This window comes from Acartia tonsa, chromosome 2 (genome assembly GCF_053477335.1).
Source record: "Acartia tonsa isolate MP-2025a chromosome 2, ASM5347733v1, whole genome shotgun sequence".
Lineage (NCBI taxonomy): Eukaryota > Metazoa > Arthropoda > Copepoda > Calanoida > Acartiidae > Acartia > Acartia tonsa.
The window spans coordinates 48933885-48954250 of NC_137261.1; the positions used below are offsets into that span (position 1 = coordinate 48933885).

Below are 20366 nucleotides of genomic sequence, written 5' to 3' on the forward strand. Positions count from 1 at the left end.
CAAACTTGTTCTTGTTGTACAATCTAAAATATTTGCAATTTTCCCTATATTTACAAAATACAAAATTTTTAAATTTTTGTTACATGTAAAATTTTTGCTGTAAACTGGTGTTCGTGACTTTAAATCCGGGTTTATAAAGTTTTAAAACATACACACATTCATATACATACATACATACATATATACATACATACAAAATAAATACAAGGCCTCTTCCATAGAACGCAAAAAAAACAAAAACAGAAATACTACTTTAAAAAGTAAAAAAGTACTGAAAAAGTTGTTACTGTTAGTATGCACAACTCATACAATTTATAATAGATGTCCCAAAAGTTTTTATGCCCACAAATGAGCGAACGTATTTATAAACCTTTGTGAACCAGTATAGATTAACGTCCGATGTCATCTCCCTCCCTGAAATTACGAAGCATATCATAATTTTTTAAAAGAAACAGGTCATATTTTTTTGAGCACTACAGAACCAATATCTACGTATCATTTGAACTTTTAGTTTTCCTTGTTTAATTGTAAAGGAAAAACCTCATATTTCGATCTGTGGAAGACTCATTCCCCCCCCCCCCCCAGCTTTAGTTTGATATTTCTTTAAATTATAACTTGTTTCAAGTCCCCACGGGGAAATAAACCATGCACATTTTTTTTCAACTTTTTAAAATATTTTTTCCCACTACTGTTATGGGTGATTTTGTCATTTTATACACAGACTTGAATATTAATGAAAGGATTAAAAGTTTATTTTCCTGTTAATTGGTCGTTTATGTGTTGAGTACAAATTTAATTGGAAAAAAAGTATTTGAAAGTAAGTTAATAATAATGACATGCAGGGACAAGGGAAGGCTATTCTGGCAAACAATGCTTTAGAGCTGATTTTTTAGATTTCACGTTAAAACTAAATGATGAGATTAAGCAACTTTTGGCAGAATTTGATGAGGAACTCAAGCATTATTTTATTAGTTTTTGCTCACTTTACTACAAGCCATGCAAAAATGATAGTCAGAGATTAGTTCCATGTTCAGTTTTGAGATGAACGAGCTGAATAATGCTTTTTACATATTTTAAATATTTTATCTAAATCATAGACTACTCGTAAATTATATGTTTAATAGTGAATAAAATTTATTGAAAATCTTGAAGAGTGGATAGCTGTAATATTTTGAAAAATATTTAAGATTGTTTAGATATTTATCTCATCTAAAAATTTTACATAAAAATTTTTTTTACCACACCTATCAATAAAATTCTGAACTACATAACTATTCTTTTCCAAATCTTAAATTTTATAATATATGTTGTGGTTTAATTTGGTATTTCTTGACAACTTCTTGCCTCTAATTGTGAAACAAGTTGGAGGGAAGTGACGAAATGGGTAATGTAAACTAGAAGCTTCCCTGAAATCATGATTTATTATGTACTGCAATTCTAAAAACAACTAATCTTCTCCGAATATTAACATTTACAAACTTTTTACAGAATTTAAAATATGGGTAATTTCCCTCATAGTGCCTTGTAGAGCACAGAATCCCCCCTTTTCCGACCATTAATTTTAAAACAAATTGTAAACGACCAAAGGGGAGGGAGTCCTTTCGGTATAGCATTAAGGAAACCAAAAGATATAATTCAAATAAGGAGGGGGGATCAGTACTTGATAGGCAACTTTGTGGTAAGGCACCAATATATGTTTTTTTATGCTTATTTCAAATTAAGTTGATCGTCAAATAGAATTTAGTTCTTTATGTTTCAAGGTCATTTATTAATTAAAAGCGAAGCTTTTCTATAATTGGGGTCGGTTCGTAAGTCGGTCTGTACATACATCCGTTACAGTTAGCTTTTTTCATTGATCTAAAAAGGTTAGGATTGTCCTTTTGATTTTAAACTTTACATGCTCATTCCTATAGCAGTTAGGTACAAATTGGAAAGCGCAGCAACTCTGTAATCATTACTAGAAAGTCCGTACGTCCATTTAAAACAAGCAGATTTTTTTACTTTTTTTACAACAATTTTTTATATGTTCAAATTATCCTAGTCATCTGATTTTTTAATACTGATTCCTATTACAACAAGGTATAGTGTTATAAGCGAAGCTTCTCTATAACTAGTCTTAAAAACGTTAGTATGTCCTTAAACAGTAACATGTATTTAATCAGTTTTGCAACATATTTACATACAATTTTGTATATAGACATATGTTCAGTTTATTCAGTTCTGTCACTCTATAAGTGTTAATGTTCAATTTTCTTCCAATTCAGAGCTTCGCTTATATGGATGTTGTCATCCTTGTTTTAATAAGTAATGAGCAAAGGAATTAATTTGAAACTTTTAAACTTGCTCTAAAGGGTTAATTAGGAAGTGTTTGAAAATGAGCCAAAGTAAAAATTTGTCAAAATATTTTGTTTTTCGTCTTTAAACAGTTACAAATTTTATGGGTAAGAAAAATATTTAAAGATTTTATTTTTAGGAAGAATTTAAAAATGTTTTTTTAATCTCCCTACTGTGTTATTTTTTTTAAATCGGTCTGCTAATAACATTAATAATCAGGGTTCGGCAGCCGCGCCTCAGCCTCACTTTTAAACCTGCTTGTGAGCAGAAAAAGAAATTTCAGAAAAAAGGATTGTCTGCTAAAGAGCAGTTTTATACATCCAGCTGAATATTATAGTGATAAAATAACGATATCATTGAGACTTACACACGGCTTACGCACGGCTGCCGATCCCTGTTCATAATCTACACAGTTTTGATGAGGTTTAGTGAATTTAGATTAGCGAATTTATACCCTTACATGATATACTACAAGCCCTTTTTAATAATAGTTGAATCATCGATAATATTACACACTAATAAAGGTTTCGTGATTAGGTTGCATGATTTTAATAGACTTGTTTTTCTGACAGACCTTCCCTTGTCCCTGAATGACATGTAATGCTGGGAGGTAGGGGACATTGGACTGTAAATCGAAGGGGGGGGGAGGGTAATTTAATTATTAAGCTTATTTTCTGACTTTCTTCCACTTCCGAATCATGAGCATCTAGATGCGTGGCAAGCTAATCATGTTACGTTTATTTTACGCTATCACGAAGAAAAAGTTATACAATTTATCTTTTTGTAAATTTATAGTTATCAAATTTCTAATCCCTTTGAAAAGACAGATTTTCCTTTCATAAAAAGATTAAATATGAAATTGGATTTTTATAAATAAAAGTTTTTCATTTGATTAATAAATATTGAAGTACGTATCTTTATAAGTAGGAAGGTAGTAATAGTTATTTCTCGCATCGTATTATAAACAGATAAATGTATTAAAGATTTAACCAGTTTTTTAGTCCCGAGATCCTACATCTTTTAATGAAATACTATAAATAAAATCAAAAGAGCAATTTTTTACCACCATTATCTTTTAATCACATTATGAAGAAAAATGTTTTTTTAGTAAAAAATGACATGATACGATAAAAATAACCAATGAGAGGCCAGTATAAATTTAAACTATTAATCAATTCAGTGTATACTGGCTTCTCATTGGTCAATTTTATTGTATGACGTCATTTTTTAGGTGGCCCTCTACGCTGTCTCATTACTTTGTGAACAAGTTTAATGAAAGGCGAATTATTATACCTTTCAACTATTTCAGTGTATTGTATTTAGACAATAAATTTGTTCAACCTTAAAACAATTAAAATTTTTTAATAAAATATTTAGTTAAAAGGTTCTATTGTTTTACTATTATTTGTATTTTCAAATTCATAAAAAATACGTTAAGTTTATCTCTTGAAAATTATATAATTGGAAACTACATAAGGCTCGGCAGCCCTGCTTTTACTTTTCTTATTATCTTTAACCTCTAACAATGTAGAACTTCCCTATAAGTAACATAAGGTTTTAAGCTATTACATAGAAATGGACAATCTTTTTTGGGGTTATGCTAACCATCACTTAACTTAACCTGATCTAAACTAATCACCCATAATAATATACAGTATAGATTCGCAAACGATTAATTTCCAATGGATTAGAACCGGTTCTCAGTCATACTGAAAAATCATATATATAGTCTGTAAGTTTTTTATATGTTCAGCCAAATAATGAAACAAATCTGTTCATAATGGGTCCTTACAAGATCTTAAAACCTTATCCACCGGTGTCCTGGATAGGAAACAGGTTTTTTTTGACATACGTCTCACAAGACCTACGTAGCCATGACCGGGAGACGATGACGGTTCAGTACATGACTTTCGTTAAATCACAGCTGATCATTTTTGTGGATTTTTTTGAAAATTACTTTTTTACCCAAAATTTCATAGTTTTTCCCCCAAAAATCTCAATTTTCTCACATTTGCTGCCTAATTAGCATAAATTTACGCAAGAAAAGTATAATAAGTAACAGCTGTACTGAAGATTGTGCTATCACCTATAACAAGATCTTTCAAGATCAATGGAAAAAGATTTTTAGTCAGAAATTGAGTAAGAGTTAATTATTTTGAATTAATATTCAACAATAAATTTGCACATCAGAACTGCTTCTGGCCTCCATAGGCTTTCACCTGGCTTCAACATGATTCAATCTATCAGACTTTGCCTTTTACTAAGGAACATAATGTTTTTGCCCTGAACTTTCTTTCACATAAACTTTCTCTCCTAACAATCCACCTGTTAAACTTCTTGATCCATGTTTCAAGACGTTGAAGTTATCATCCATATTCTTCAACTTTAACAAGTATGCTTCATAATACTGTCCACTAAACAGGGTACCTCTCTCCAACCTGGTATTATTACTTTTTACTTCCTTTGGTTTCATAGAACCAGCTACTGTCATGAGAGATCTTTCCATGAGTGAAAGCCTAGACTGCCATGCATCTAGCTACATGGTCTTTAAGACTCCCTTGCTTCTGCTAGGAGCTCCTGTCCTCTCATTCTCTATTACTCAGAAATTCAACATGGTTTTCAACTACTCTGCTGATTGATATGCTAAAGTCAGGTGGGTCTATGATTCCAAATCTAACACCATTTGATAGACAAACTGCCCTTTATTCTTGCTTTGCTAATTCTATATTGTGGTCTTCCTGTTTAACACCTTCCTAGGTCCCTTTACTACTGGTAGTTTTTAGGAAGGGTAGTATTGATCTGCTTAGGACAGAAAACTTGCCTGTGTTTTATTGTCGACTTGGGTTTTAAAGTCACCATTGAAAACCACACTTGCATGAAATCCAGTTATGATCATGTAACCAGCATTCACATTCACTCTAGTCATAAGCAACTATTATTTTCTTCAAGCTACAAGCCAAGTGCTTTTCTGTCATTTAGCTGCTCTTACATTCATGAGTCATATCAACACAATGTTTGAATACACTAACTTACAAATTATCCATCCAGCTTAGAATTCAATATGTATCTATCATTATTGTGTAGGTTCACCTATGAAAACCTTGATAAGACTTTTACTTAATCTAAATAATACAGTTTGAACCACTTGAAACTCTCTTGCTTCAAAGAACAAGAGTGTCTACCATGGTTCTCACTATGACATTTAATCAGTAGTAAAGACAACCAGTGTATACAAAGGGCAGAGACTCAATCAAGACCATCTATACTAACTTTCTGCAAGCTCTTTTGAACCAGGGACTGGTTGTATATTTAATTGTATCCTTGTATAAATGGTATTTATGGACATATGTTATACCCCAAGCAGATATTGCTTTGATGTTGAGACATTAAATCAGCCAGGAACCAATATTGAGCAGGATAACTTGTTAATATTTCAAGGAAAACTTGGAACAGAATCATTGCAGTTTCTGAAACATGTTTGTATTAACTTCATGAGTGGAACCTCAGAGAGTGGTCTTTTCACAGTCAGAAACTATGTTTTAACAATATAATATGTCATGAGGCATGCAATAGGAACATGAAATATTTTTAAAGATAATTACAAAAGCTGTTTAGACATCAATTCAAATATTAACTTCAAATAACTCTGATTTCATTTCTAGACTACAAATCTTAGATTCTTAAAGATTTTGTTTTTGATGATAACACAGTCTTTAGGTTCAGCTGTATTTACCATACTTTTCTTGTGTAAATTTAGGCTAACTAAGCTGCAAATGTGAGAAAATTGTGATTTTTTTGGGAAAAATTATGAAAATTTGGGTATAAAAGTAATTTTCAAAAAAATCCACAAAAATGAACAGCTGTGATTTAACGAAAGTCATGTACTGAACCGTCATCGTCTTCCGGTCATGGCTACGTAGGTCTTGTGAGACGTATGTCAAAAAAAACTTGTTTCCTATCCAGGTCACCAGTGTATCCTTAACACCAATTATAGCAAAAATTGTCTTTACTAAAAGCAAACAAAATTTTAAAAAACCATATATAGCACTGTTATGGCGGAAAATGACGCAATTCAGGTGACAAAACATTTTAAAATGTCTTTAAACAACCCAAAATGATAATTTTAAAACTTTTTTTATCAAATACTATTTCTTAATATGTTTTTATTACCATTACCACATCAGGGTGGAATTCTCCTTTGATTTAAGTGATCATCTAGAGAATCCAGAGCATTATCCACGTGTAATGGGATGCAATACTCTAACACCCAAGGACATTAGGTTATGCAACATTCAACAGACGACCTATGTCTGAGAAGTTCTAACTATGCATGGTAGTGAGTTGCGCCTGTTTATGGGCCAAAGCATTCACCCTACTATCACTATTTATGTAGCAGCAGTAGGAACCATTTTTAATGTCTTGAGTTTTCATGTGGTGTCAGCCTGAGATTTGAACCTATCACCTCCTAAGTGACGAGCAGATGCGCTTCATATAGTAATTGATGAAACAAAATATTTCTTTGGATTTTTTATTTAAAAAATAACAAATAAAATTATAAAACCAAAGATCTAAATAATATCAATACCAGCTTCAGCCTCCTTTGAGAGCAGCCTTCTGTCCTTTCTAAAAAACTGTCTGTTGTCATAGTAAAAACATTTGCTTTGATGATGGCCTAAAGGTTCTCAAATTTGTTGAGGTTGCAATAGTTGGGTGGCCAGTCCACGTACCTATCACCTACTAAGCCATGTTTCACAAGCAATGGCTTGATAAACTTTGAAGCACGACTAGGGGCATTATCCTGCAAAAAGACAAGCTTCTTTCTTAACTTCAGTGGTTGTGATTCCAGCCAAGGTATAAGAGTCTTCAAGGAGCTGTCAGTAGGTGTAACGATTGATTTTTACATCTTCAGGTTCTCTAAAGGGACCTATAAAATAATAAAAGTCTCCCCACACATTGTACCCCACACCATAATTCCCCATTCCCCTTGGAATCTGATTTCCTCTCCTTTCTTACCCAGTCTGATGACCAGTTATCAGGACCATACAGAGATACTCTGTCCAAATTATCTTTGTGAAAACCTGCTTCATATTCTTTGCCCTAATCATCCTGCTTTCATGGTATTTAAGTAAATAAAACATTAGGTAATAAAATTAAGGGCCATCCAACGACTATTTGTATTTCCTGTTCTAGCCATTATTTGTTAGTATCAATCTAATCTGTTAAACAATATTTGATTTTTAATCTGTGAAAATATGAGATACATTTAACGTCCATTTCTGACCATTAGGATGGACAAGGAGATAGAACATTGTATTAGAAAGTCACATGAAAATTCCCAAATTGTCTCTTACAAATATTCATCTTTGAAACAATGTTTCATTGCTTAGTGTGATATAATTTTAAGCTGCCTACTCAAAAAAGAAAAGTTTAGTAACAGTGAAAGGTGGTGGAAAAAGCTGCAATAAATTGAAACATTTCTTGAACTAGTAAAAGTAAAAAGAAAATTTGTAATTAGAATCAAAATTAATAAGAAACTTCAATTTAAATTTGTATATGAGATAAATATTTAAACAGTCTTAAATATTTTTCAAAGTATTACACTATTTACTCTTTAAGATTATAATAAATTTATTCACTATTTAACATATAATTTACGAGTAGTTTGTGATTTAGATAATATACCTAAAAGTTGTAAAAAAGCTTTATTTCTGCTCATACATCTTTTATCTGAACGTGCAGACAAACTCTGACAATCCTTTAAGCATGGCTTTTAGTAAACGAAGCAAAAAGTATTAAAATAATGTTTGAGTTTCTTATCAAATTCTGCCAAAAGTTGTTTTATCTCATCATCAAGTTTAAACTGGAAATCTAAGAAATCAGCTCTAAAGCATTGTTTGTCAGAATAGCCTTCCCTTGTCCCTGCTTAAACTGGTATATTAAACCAGGTTAAAACATAGACTGAATATATCTTAAATTTAAAACTATTTAATAAAAATATCTTTAGTTATGTCCTCTAAAGTTTTTTATATTAATGTTGTTTAAAACCACATTCCTGTTCAGTCCAGTAACCCTGTCCAAACCAATTCTGCTTAGAAGCTAAAATTTCAATAATATGCATCTCTAGGATATGAAATTTTACGTTGTACTTTATATCAAGCTGTCTGTTCAAATCAGTTCCATATCTTCTCTAGAGTCAGTCTTTAGCTCCTTACCAAAACAAGAATTAATAACATCACAAAATTTGATTACAAGTTCAATGTTAGCTTTGGGATCTTTAGTGCATTTAATAGGTTGTAAAAAGTCGCTTTAAGTTCAGCCATATTAATAAAGGATCTACAATGCTTTCTTGTGCCTCCTCTGACCAATACCCAAGTGGAAGGGGTAATCTGGACACCAATTGATGAGAGTGCATCAGTGCATCAAAAGGACGTGGAGTCCAGAAGATATCCCCCACCCACACATGTCTTTGATTTAGTCATGGGTCTCCTCACAGTACATCTTGAGCTTAGCTGGATCCAATTCTTCTTTGGAGCTGACACATAGTAGTACTGTGTGCGGCCTTTCCATCAGTTCCATCGGAAAAACATTTTTGTCCTCAAATAACTGTGAATCCTTCTCTTTCTCCCTAAAAAAACCCTTGCTGTATTACCCGAATTACTATTACCTGATCCTCCTTGTTTAGGGCAGTTAACAATAATACCCAGTTCCTGGCGCAGTTTCCTCTGGATCTCCAACTTCATTGCATTCACCTGAGTCTTTTCTTCATCATCCTTCTTGGCATTGTACCTGTATCCAATACATCTAGTTGTGGCCGCATGGAGAAGAAACTCTAATGATTTAATCCACCCATGCATGGGGGATAAACCCATACCAAGGATATCCTCATCCACAGCTTTAGAAATCTCAGACACCTCTGCCACTGACATGTTCATTTTTTTGGGGCCCGCCCCACAGATGGGACATTCTTTTGTTGATTTTGTTTATTCTGAGCAATGAAGCTTGACCTTGCCATCAACCATGGTACAAAACACCTTGTGACCACATTTGATCTTGTGTTCACTGATGGCAAGGTCTTGTACACCATCAATTATGTTGTCAGTAAAGCTGTCACCGACGCTTTATTCCTCTCCTCGTTTTCCTTTACCAATTCAAAACTGATGACTTGGGTCATCAGGGTTGAATCTGGTCTGGGATTAAGCCACAAAGTTTCTCCTTCAAAAAGAAAAAATAAGTTAAACTTAGGAAAAGGGGATCAATAAGTTTATATTCATCTTTGTGACTAACTTATTTGTACCACTTTGCTCCCAATAATAATAACAAGTGAAAGGGGGGGCTATGAAATCAAATGCTTTATACTTTCTTACCTATGTTCTGTAATTAAAACATACCAAAAACATACCTAGTCATGACCTTATTATTTCCAAAAAAAAGTTTTTAGACCTCCAGCTGTAGTAGAAGGTAAGATAGTACATTAATTTTAGAGTGAGGAACATATCATCCCACCCCTTATATGTTAGGATTCAAGAAAAAACAAAGATGACAACATCCATAAGTAGCAAAGCTCAAATATTATTGATGGATATCTGGAAAAAATATGAACCATAGAGCAGTTTCATAAAAAAAGCATGAAACTAAAAAGTCACAAAATCTATTAAGATTTATAACGTGAAAAACTAGAAATCAACCTTGCACCTCAACAAATACGCCAATCGTAATGAAATTTTGTGGGGATATGTAAATTGTAAACTTATTTAATTCCTATATAATTTAATCTATTTAAAATCTAGGATTTGAACTAGCACCCCAACCAACAAGCAAATATCAGTTAAACAGTATGCAGATTATCAAGGGATTCAATCCCTGAAAATTTTATTAATCTATCCTGAATAGGAGTTGAGATATTCATGAAAACTTAAAAATGTGAATCTATATAGTACCCCAATTACTTGACGAATCTTGATGAAACTTTGAGAAAATATGAATAACATATCTAATCCCTGAAAATTTCAGGTTTTTATCTGAAATAGGGGCTGAGAAAATCCTGTTTACCCAACTTCCAAATTAGAGTAACTTTACTACTGACAAGTTGAAATATTTACCTGTTTCAACAATGAATAGCTTTAAAGGTACCATAGCAGTAACATACACTTCAGTTGTTGTGGAAATCTTTTTTTCTCTAGTTGGCTTATGCTGGAATACCTGTACATTAAAGTAATTTATATAGGACAATAAAAAGTATATGTAACAATCACCCCTTTTCAAAGGCCTTCTACCGACTTTGGGTTGGGTCTTTGAAATCAGCTGATTCTTACAAAAATGTAAATACAGCTGGGTGCTGGCAAAAGAACAAAAAGCAAATTGTAAACTAATGTTAACACAAGGACGCCCAAACTTTTTACTTTGCATGGGGGTTGAATGAGGGGTTCTATACATTTAAGGACAGTAATCTAATGTATTAGGAAAAATGTCTTGTTAATCCCAAATAACTAGGTTTTAAAATTCAGTAGTGTAAATCGGAAAAGATGATTATGAATATAATTTTATAATCAGGAGCCTAGTTGTGAGAAATTGATAATGGCAGTTTTAAATACTTCACATAAGTTTAGACAGAAATGGCAATTTTTCACAAAAATTTATCCTTTCTTTTTCAAAACGCAGAAGAAAGCATTAAACAGCTGAATTTAGAAAGCAAAGTTTAATGAAATTATTTCTGGTCTGCAAAGCTCTAGGTCTTTGCAATTGGAAATCATTTAGTAATCTGTTTATACATCTATACTATAAATTTATTACCTGCACACCATTGGTTCCATCCAGACCAACTTTGTATAGTGCTTGAAGAGTTTGTCCTTGCTGTACAAGTCTTTTCTTCTCAGGAACATGGTGTAGCCAGATCTTTGTGATGGTTGCATTGAACAGCATCTGAGCATCAACAGAGTAGCCAACCTTGGTCTTTTCAATTGGAACTGAGCATTTTGTTTTTACCTCCAATACTTTACTGTAGGGAGGATATAGATTAAGTGCAGTCAATATTCTCTAAAATGGCTATAACATTTGGAATGATGGTGCAGCTATTACCTTTTATGATACAAATAAGGATTTTAATTGCCAATTATCTGAAAAGTTTATATCCTTGATCTAAATTTTTTTGGAAATTTTATAACTCTGCCAACCCTAAATCTCCATGCGGTTTTTATTATCTTTGTTATGATTCAATCCACGCATATAACGATTGCTTTAATTGTTTTCCAGGTCCCATAACTGTGCTGCTAGACCTTTATTTTTTTAAAATCGGTTCAGAAATAAGGATTTTAGAAGCTATAATATTAGAATATTAGTTGTTTGATCCTTATCCTATTGGGGAGTCTGATGGAGGTCAGGAACAAAGCCTAAAACCAACCCTAAGACATTTATAAACCTTCCCTTAAAAGTGTAACTAAATTGGAACAGTATTAGCAAGCTGTTTTCGTTATCGTCCGGCCGGAAATCGGCCGACTTCAGCCGGATTCGGCCGATTAATTTAATCGGCCCACATTTTCTTCATGTTAAGTTTAAAAATATCGTATTCGGCTATTCCTCGGCCGATTTAGTTGTCTAAGGTGGCAAAAAAATAGTCCTGGTCGTAATAAATTCAAATCCGTTGACCAATTTAAAATCGGTCCACTGGTTGTCGCTTAACGATGATTTTAAAGTTGTAGACATGATAATAATTGCATAAATTAGAAGTAAAGTTTAAAAATACCATAGCTGGCTATTCCTTGGCCGATTTTGTCGTCCAAGGTAGCAAAAAAATAGTCCTGGTTGTAATAAATTCAAATCCATTGACCAATCTAATATCGGTCCACTGGTTGTCGCATAACGATGATTTTAAAGTTGTAGTCATGATAATAATTGCATAAAATAGAAGTAAAGTTTAAAAATACGTGGCAAAAAAATAGTCCTGGTCGTAATAAATTCAAATCCGTTGACCAATTTAAAATCGGTCCACTGGTTGTCACGTAACGATGATTTTAAAGTTGTAGACATGATAATAATTGCATAAAATAGAAGTAAAGTTTAAAAATACCGTAGCCGGCTATTCCTTGACCGATTTAGTTGTCCAAGGTGGCAAAAAAATAGTCCTGGTCGTAATAAATTCAAATCCGTTAACCAATCTAAAATTGGTCCACTGGTTGTCACGTAACGATGATTTTAAAGTTGTTATAAATGCTGCGTATATTATAAATACAGTGTGTTTTTTTTTATGAGAACTTTTTTGAAAGCAATTTTACCCCACTTATAGTTATCAGAATTTAATGATTAATGGCTTATTTTCTTTGTTTTTTAAGGGAAATTATGAAACAACAAAAAAAATTACAGTTTTTGTTGAAAAAGTACAGTAAAGTTGAAAATTAAAAACTTAGGTGTCAACATATAAAAATGGTTTTAGCGCATTTTTCTTTAAAAATGGATTTTCTGTAGTCGACTTTGGGGGGCCAGTACTCCCTCCCTGGTTGAGATATGACCTTCAAACTTTGATATGTTCTAGTACATGTCCCTAATAGTATCTGTATACATTTTTAGCTCTATATCTCAACTTTAAAGTGTTTAGCAGCCATTCTTGCAAAAGGTTGATTATTTGAGCATAAGAAAAATGCGCTAAAACCATTTTTAGATGTTGACACCTAAGTTTTTAATTTTCAACTTTACTGTACTTTTTCAACAAAAACTGTAATTTTTTTTGTTGTTTCATAATTTCCCTTAAAAAACAAAGAAAATAAGCCATTAATCATTAAATTCTGATAACTATAAGTGGGGTAAAATTGCTTTCAAAAAAGTTCTCATAAAAAAAAACACACTGTATAATAATGTCGTCTTCGAAATGAAAATTTTACTCTAAGCAAATTTTTGAACTTCAAATGTGATTTAGATGGATCTTTTACCATAAAATTATTTTTTCATAAACTAATTATTATTTAACTACCTTTTTTACAGTAGCTGCACTAGTTTTCTACCAAAAAAAAATTATTGACTGCACTTAATATAGATCCTTGGCTTCTTTGGCATTAACATCATTCCAATAAATAAAAACAATGTTAAAGGACGCCTGCAAGAAATAACACGCTTTAACTGCTGAAAGACTGCCACAAGAAGACCCAATACCCCAAATTTAAAGCCTTTAGCTTCAATAACAAAAAAGTTCTAGGCATATCAAAATAGCATTTTATGTACAATGGAATTTTTGAAAGATTTCCAATGCTCATAAAAGAAAAAACAATATTAAATTACGTCGCCTAGACACAAAATTATAACCTTATCTTTGTCAGAAACTTAGATTGCCTGTAACTGATTACATTTTTACAATAAAAACACCACATTTCATAGTCAAAATCTATGAAAAAAATTCGATTTAAATTGCATTTTTAAACGAAAAACATAGCGGAAACAAAGGGGTAAACTAATGCAAGCTTAGCTGTGATTGGTTGTTAAGCTGATTCAGCCTTCTGATTGGCTACAGTACATTCGGTACAATGCAAGTAAAACTTAATTTTTTTTAATGATTTTGACTATAAAAATGGGTATTTTTATTGAAAAAATATAATTAGTTACTGGAAACCTAAATTTATGACAAAAATAAGTTTATAATTTTGTTTCTAGGCCACGTAGTTTAATTTCAAAGTTTTCAACATGAGCATTGCATTTCTTTCAAAATTTTCATTGTACATAAAATGTCATTTTAAAATGCCTAGAACTTTTTTGTTATAGAAGCTGAAGGCTTCAAATTTGGGGTATTTGGTCTACTTGTGGCAGTCTTTCAGCAGTTAAAGCGTGGTATTTCTTGCAGGCTTCCTTTAAGAGGAGGAGGAGGGGGGGGGGAGGAAAATACACACGTATAGATAATGAAATTCATTACCAACTAGCCCCTTGAAGGAAAGTCCCAAAATGAAATCCGAAATGGTTGCTTACTTCTGTTATGTTAAAAAGATGATGATTTTAAAAGTAATTTTGGCCCTATTAAACCTTAAATCCAAAATTAGCTCTCTGTAGCTCTAAGGGTTCTTGAGTAAACCTCCCCCCCCGCCCGGCCAAATGATTGTAGTGCACATCCTCCTTTGGAACAGATTTTCATTTCCTATAAGTGTATAAACTTCCTTCCCTCCCTTGTTATTATCTTTGAAATAAAGTACATGTATTGTAAATTATGAAGGGGAAGAAAAGAAGTTTAAAATTGATTTCCTCTCACACAACTACTGCGTGGCCACAACCAAAAAAATATTTTAAATAAAGGTGTCCCAGGATGTCTTGAATGACTGGCAGGTCAACTTTTGTTTAAATTGATGGGTAGGAAAAATTGAATTGTGTGTGCAATGGTTACTATCTGATCTTTGCTGTCCCTGATAACTTATTCATCTGATGATGTTTTCCACCAGGAATCTTGAAAAGGTCAACATACCAGCCTTTTCAATGTTATTTTGAAGATCAAGTAATAATATCATGGTTAACCCAAGTAAAATATTAATTTACCAAATGGGCATAATTCCATCTCCAACTAAAATAGGCCTGTTTAAAATATTAGAAAAGTTTGTTGCTTGCTCTTTTTGCAACTCTAATGCCAAGAACTTTTCATGCCATTCATTCTAAATATTTAAGGTAAATAAATCCACAATTTCACAACACTTAGTCATTGCTTGCATCACAATAAGGACATGGATGCTGGTTATTTTCCAAGCAAATCTAAAATGATTGATATCTTGAGACATTGAAAAATTGAAACTTAGTTTTTGTACAGATTCAATTATTAATCTAATAATGATATGTCCTTCCTCACTTACTAAATAAACAGGCGTTATCCTCTTTAGAATTTTTTTTTTCAATTTTGAAATTTAACAAAAGCTCTTGGCCGTAGATCATCTTGGCCTGGATTATTTTCACTTTTTCTGCAGAATATTTTAAACATAGTATTAAAAAAACTCTTAGTTGTTGAACAACTTGGCCTGCTAAATGTAGCACTAGAGATATTAGAGAAATTTAAACTCTTATTTATGTGTCATACCGATATTTAAAGTAACTCCGTTTACTTTTACATTTTTTGTCTGGAGCATAAGATCTCAACAACTACTTGAATGATAGGGTTTTCTAGATACCCTAGATAATAAGGGCACTGAAGTTTGAATGTGCTCACTTGAAAACTCTATAACAGAATTTAAAAGTTTTTCTGGATATGATTTTGATTAACATGAAACATTGTGACTCTGTAAAAAGTTTTTTTCAAAATCATAGTGAACAATTTCCTCAGTCTGCTCACTCATGTAACCAAGGTTTTTTCCTTTAGAATACTAAAGAGCTCCTATGATGTGAGCAAGCATTACATGTACTTTCAAGGTTATAGGAAGATTGGCTTTCGGTATTGCCTCTTTTAGATTTTCAATGGAAATTTGCTTTTAAAGCCTTGTTAACCAGAAATAAATGTTTATTTTTTTCTAAAAAAAACATAACATCCACAAGCTGTAAAGTTCTTTAAAAACAAATTTTGAATAATAACAACAGAGATGTAGAAAGAGAGGCCAAATTATTTTTTTATGCCTAAGACAATACATTTCCAATACCTATTTAGCAACAGATTTGAATTATTGTTCCATTTCTAAAAACATAACTCCGTCCTTTTTAAAATCAGATTTACTACATGAAATTGGAATGCTATAAATCAATATTATATTACCTATCAAAGGGATATTTCCATATATAAAAATCAACTTTTAATCTCAAAAGTTTTCCTTGATTATAATAATAATTATTGAATTCTGTGAATTGGTAATAAATCATATGAATTATTTTAATCTTATTATTATTGTTTTTCCTTTGAAACTTAAAATGTCTGTAAACCTTAAATTTTTTAATAGTAGAACTTTTTAGAGGGTGTTTATTTTTGGGGTGAAATAAAGGGCATGGAAAGTCCATGGATGCCAATCATTAAGTTTGAAAATTGCAGTCACAGGATCTGTTCAAAGTTTCCTGGAGAATGGCAGGATCATACTAGGATCATAAATTTAGATCGCACTCTCATTTTAATTGTGTGAAAGATGGAGTTACGCCCCCTGTTCCCTTCAATAAATAATTATTTGAACGCCCCAGAAATAGACATTAAAAAAAAGGATCACAACATCCATAAAAGCGAAGCTCTGAAACAGTAGGAAAAACAAATTTTAACACCTGTAGAGTGTCAGAACGCATTAATCAATATATAAAAGTTGAAAAATTGTAAGTAAATTTGTTAAAAACTGCTGAAATACAGGATATTGTTTAAGGACATACTTACATTTTTATGACTTGATTATAGAGATGCTTCGCTTATAAAATTGTACTTTGTTGTCCTATGAATTAGTATTCCAAAAATCAGATCAATCGGATAATAATATCACATACAAATTTGTTGTTATAAAAGTTAAAAATTGACATGTTTTAAATGGACGTACGGACATTCTGGTATTGATTACAGAGTTGCTACACTTTTTGAATTGTATCTAACTACAAAAGGAATCACCATACAAAGTTTCAAGTTGATAGGAAAACTATAACATGCCATAATTAATGAAAAAAGTTATCTGTTCCAGATGGACGGACAGACTGACCCTAATTATAGAAACGTACACTTTTAATAATTAGAAAAGCTTTGTTTTTAAATCTATACGATCACATTTTAGTTTAATAAGTTATGGCCTTTCAATTAGTGTTAATTATAAAAAATTTTAACATTTAACTTATGTAATTCAAATTATGCTTTGGCTACTGCAGCCGGGCCCTATTTTTTCAGTTGCAAATTGAATACATGTTTGCGGGAGATAATTTAAATTTTGTCTTGGTTACCAAAAAATAATGTGGCACTGCTATGACTGTAACAAAAAAAAACTCCAATACTGATTGCCTAATATCACTTTTTTTATATATCATTATATCTTATAAAATTTAAAAATCTGTTATATATTACAACAAATTAATATTATTATTTTTTTACTACTGGGAGTTATTTATGTGAATGTTATGAACATTTTAGCAGACACATATTAATTTCAAATTTAGATAAGTCATCTTAGTAATATTAATGATAAAGTTTTTAATTTAATAATAAAAAACTAAATATCTTGGAAGAAGGGGAAAGAAGGATTTAACTGTAAATCATCACTAGTAATACTTTCTAGATATGAATGAGGGAGGGAGAAGGTGTAGTGGACTATGTATGATGATGAGGTTGGAGTAAATCATCACTAGTAATACTTTCTAGATATGAATAAGGGAGGGAGAAGGTGTAGTGGACTATGTATGATGATAAGGTTGGAGTAACTCATCACCAGTAATAATTTCCAGATATGAATGAGGAAGGGAGAAGGTGTAGTGGACTATGCATGTTGATGATGTTGGAATAAATCATCACTAGAAAATAATTTCTAGTTATGAATGAGGGATGGAGAAGGTGTAGTGGACTATGTATGATGATGAGGTTAGAGTAAATCACCACTAGTAATACTTTCTAGATATGAATAAGGGAGGGAGAAGGTGTAGTGGACTATGTATGCTGATAAGGTTGGAGTAAATCATCACTAGTAATACTTTCTAAATATGAATTAGGGAGGAAGAAGGAGTAGTGTACTATGCATGATTATACAGTATGACCCTCAAAAAACTATTTTTTAGCATCTGCAGCCCATATTTAACAACGAATTATCAAAAAATGTATATTTTCTTGTTCTCTATAGATTTCCACATAAGTAGATATAAAATTTTTTTTTTACCTCCAATAACACCGGAGATTTTTAGAGCTAAAGTTTTGAAAATGTGACTGAGAAAAAGAATTTTTTTTGTTTCTCATAATTTTTGGATGGTTATATTATGTTTTTCTGGTAACTGAATAATGATATACAAAGAAAAACAAGTTAACTAATAATTTCTTTTTTATCCCATCAAAAAATATTAATTTTTAATGGCAAAAAGTACCACTAAATAAATTGATTATTTGCAAATTTCAGGTTATTTATTTACCCTTATTTCTGAAAAGGATTAATTATGACAGTTGCTCCGCCCCCTTTTCTGACATCTCAATCATTTAATAGAGGGTTAATTAAGCTTTTTAGACTAAAAAATCATTTTGTTGTAATTTTATTTTCTTTATAACTTTTTTGTTATTAAAGTTAGGATTATGAAACAAAAACAATTTTCCTGCTATATTCATAAAGACTTATTTGGTTTTTAAATCTAAAACAATTTTGCCTAATAAGTAAGTTTTTCAAAATATCATTAAACTAAAAAGACTCAAAAAATATGTGTAAAAAAATGCTTTTAACTTAAAACATAAATTTTTTATTTCATTTTTGTGTAAAGTTTCTGCTAGTAACAAAAATAAAAGGATTTTTACCTTCATTTTGCTAAAAAAGTTGTTTTATGTTAAAAGTTACTTTTTGCTCAGTTACTTTTTCAAAACTTTAGCTCTAAAAATCTCCGATGTTATTGGAGGTAAAAAAAATATTTTTATATCTACTTATATGGAAATCAATAGAGAACAAGAACATATACATTTTTTAATAATTCGTTGATAAATATGGGCTGCAGATGCTAAAAAATACTTTTTCGAGGGTCATACTGTAAGGTTGGAGTAAATCACTAGATATACTTTCTAGATATGAATGAGGGATGGAGAAGGTGAAGTGCAGTGGACTATGTTTGCTGATGAGGTTGGAGTAAAACATCACTAGTAATAATTTCTAGTGATGAATAAGGGAGGGAGAAGGTGTATTGTACTATGTATGATGATGAGGTTGGAGTAAATCATTACTAATAATACTTTCTAGATATGAATGAGGGAGGGAGAAGATGTAGTGGACTGTGTATTCTGATGAGATTGGAGTAAATCATTACTAGTAATGCTTTCTAGATATGAATGAGGGAATGAGAAGGTGTATTGGACTATACATGTTGATAAGATTGGAGTAAATCATCACTAGTAATAATTTCTATATATGAATTAGGGAGGGAGAAGATGTAGTGGACTATGCATGTTGATGATGTTGGAGTAAATCATCATTAGAAAATAATTTCTAGTTATGAATGAGGGAGGGAGAAGGTGTAGTGGACTATGCATGCTGATGAGGTTGGAACAGATCATCACCAGTAATAATTTTAGATATGAATGAGGGAGGGGGAAGGTGTAGTGGACTATGTATGATGATAAGGTTGGAGTAAATCACTAGTAATACTTTCTAGATATGAATGAGGGAGGGAGAAGGTGTAGTGGACTGTGTATGATGGTGAGATTGGAGCAAATCACTAGTGATACTTTCTAGATATGAATGAGGGAGGGAGAAGGTGTAGTGGACTGTGTATAATGATGAGGTTGGAGTAAATCATATCTAGTAATACTTACTAGATATGAATGAGGGAGGGAGAAGGTGTAGTGGACTATGTATGCTGATGATGTTGAAGTAAATCATAATTAGTAATACTTTCTAGATATGAATGAGGGAGGGAGAAGGTGTAGTGGACTATGTATGTTGATGAGGTTGGAGCAAATCATCAGGGAGATGAAGGAACAGCAGATGGGCACTTCTAACAACAGGGATAAGGTATATCCTATTATTTTACATGCAAAGCTAATAAAAAAAGTTAGTAGTTCCTTATTTCTGTCTGTATTGATGTATACTATTTTGTTCTCTCAAGGGACTGTAAATGATTAATGATACGATACCAAAAAACTTTGGGGACTTTCAATCAAGCTTGCTTGCTTGGTCCAAATAAATGTAATTTACAGAAAGTGGATTATTTTTCATCACCATGGGGGTAATTCATCAATTTCTTGCATTGTCTTATCTCTCAGATCACTGGGTTATTTTTACATTACGATCTTATTTAATCTGCAGCCTTTAAAAAAAAATACCAAACCAATAATAAAACTGGAATTAATCCTATGATTTTTTATATTACTTTCTATGAAAGCATAATAAATACTATGTGACTAATCAAATATTACACATTAAAATTCAAAACAATTTGTAAGAAAAGCTCTTGTG

General features: G+C 31.7%; 2 long non-coding RNA genes across 2 annotated transcripts in view; both read left to right on the top strand.

Moving 5' to 3' along the window:
- Positions 1–17720, top strand: part of LOC145312061 (uncharacterized) — a 19036-nt gene extending 1316 nt beyond the window's left edge. Inside the window, exons 2-3 of the long non-coding RNA XR_013876889.1 lie at positions 17508–17529; positions 17696–17720. This is a non-coding gene — a long non-coding RNA (uncharacterized LOC145312061). The remainder of the gene's footprint in view (positions 1–17507; positions 17530–17695) is intronic.
- LOC145312060 (uncharacterized) overlaps positions 1–20366 on the top strand; it is a 42242-nt gene that overhangs the window by 19746 nt on the left and 2130 nt on the right. The window contains exon 5 of the long non-coding RNA XR_013876888.1: positions 19810–19922. This is a non-coding gene — a long non-coding RNA (uncharacterized LOC145312060). The remainder of the gene's footprint in view (positions 1–19809; positions 19923–20366) is intronic.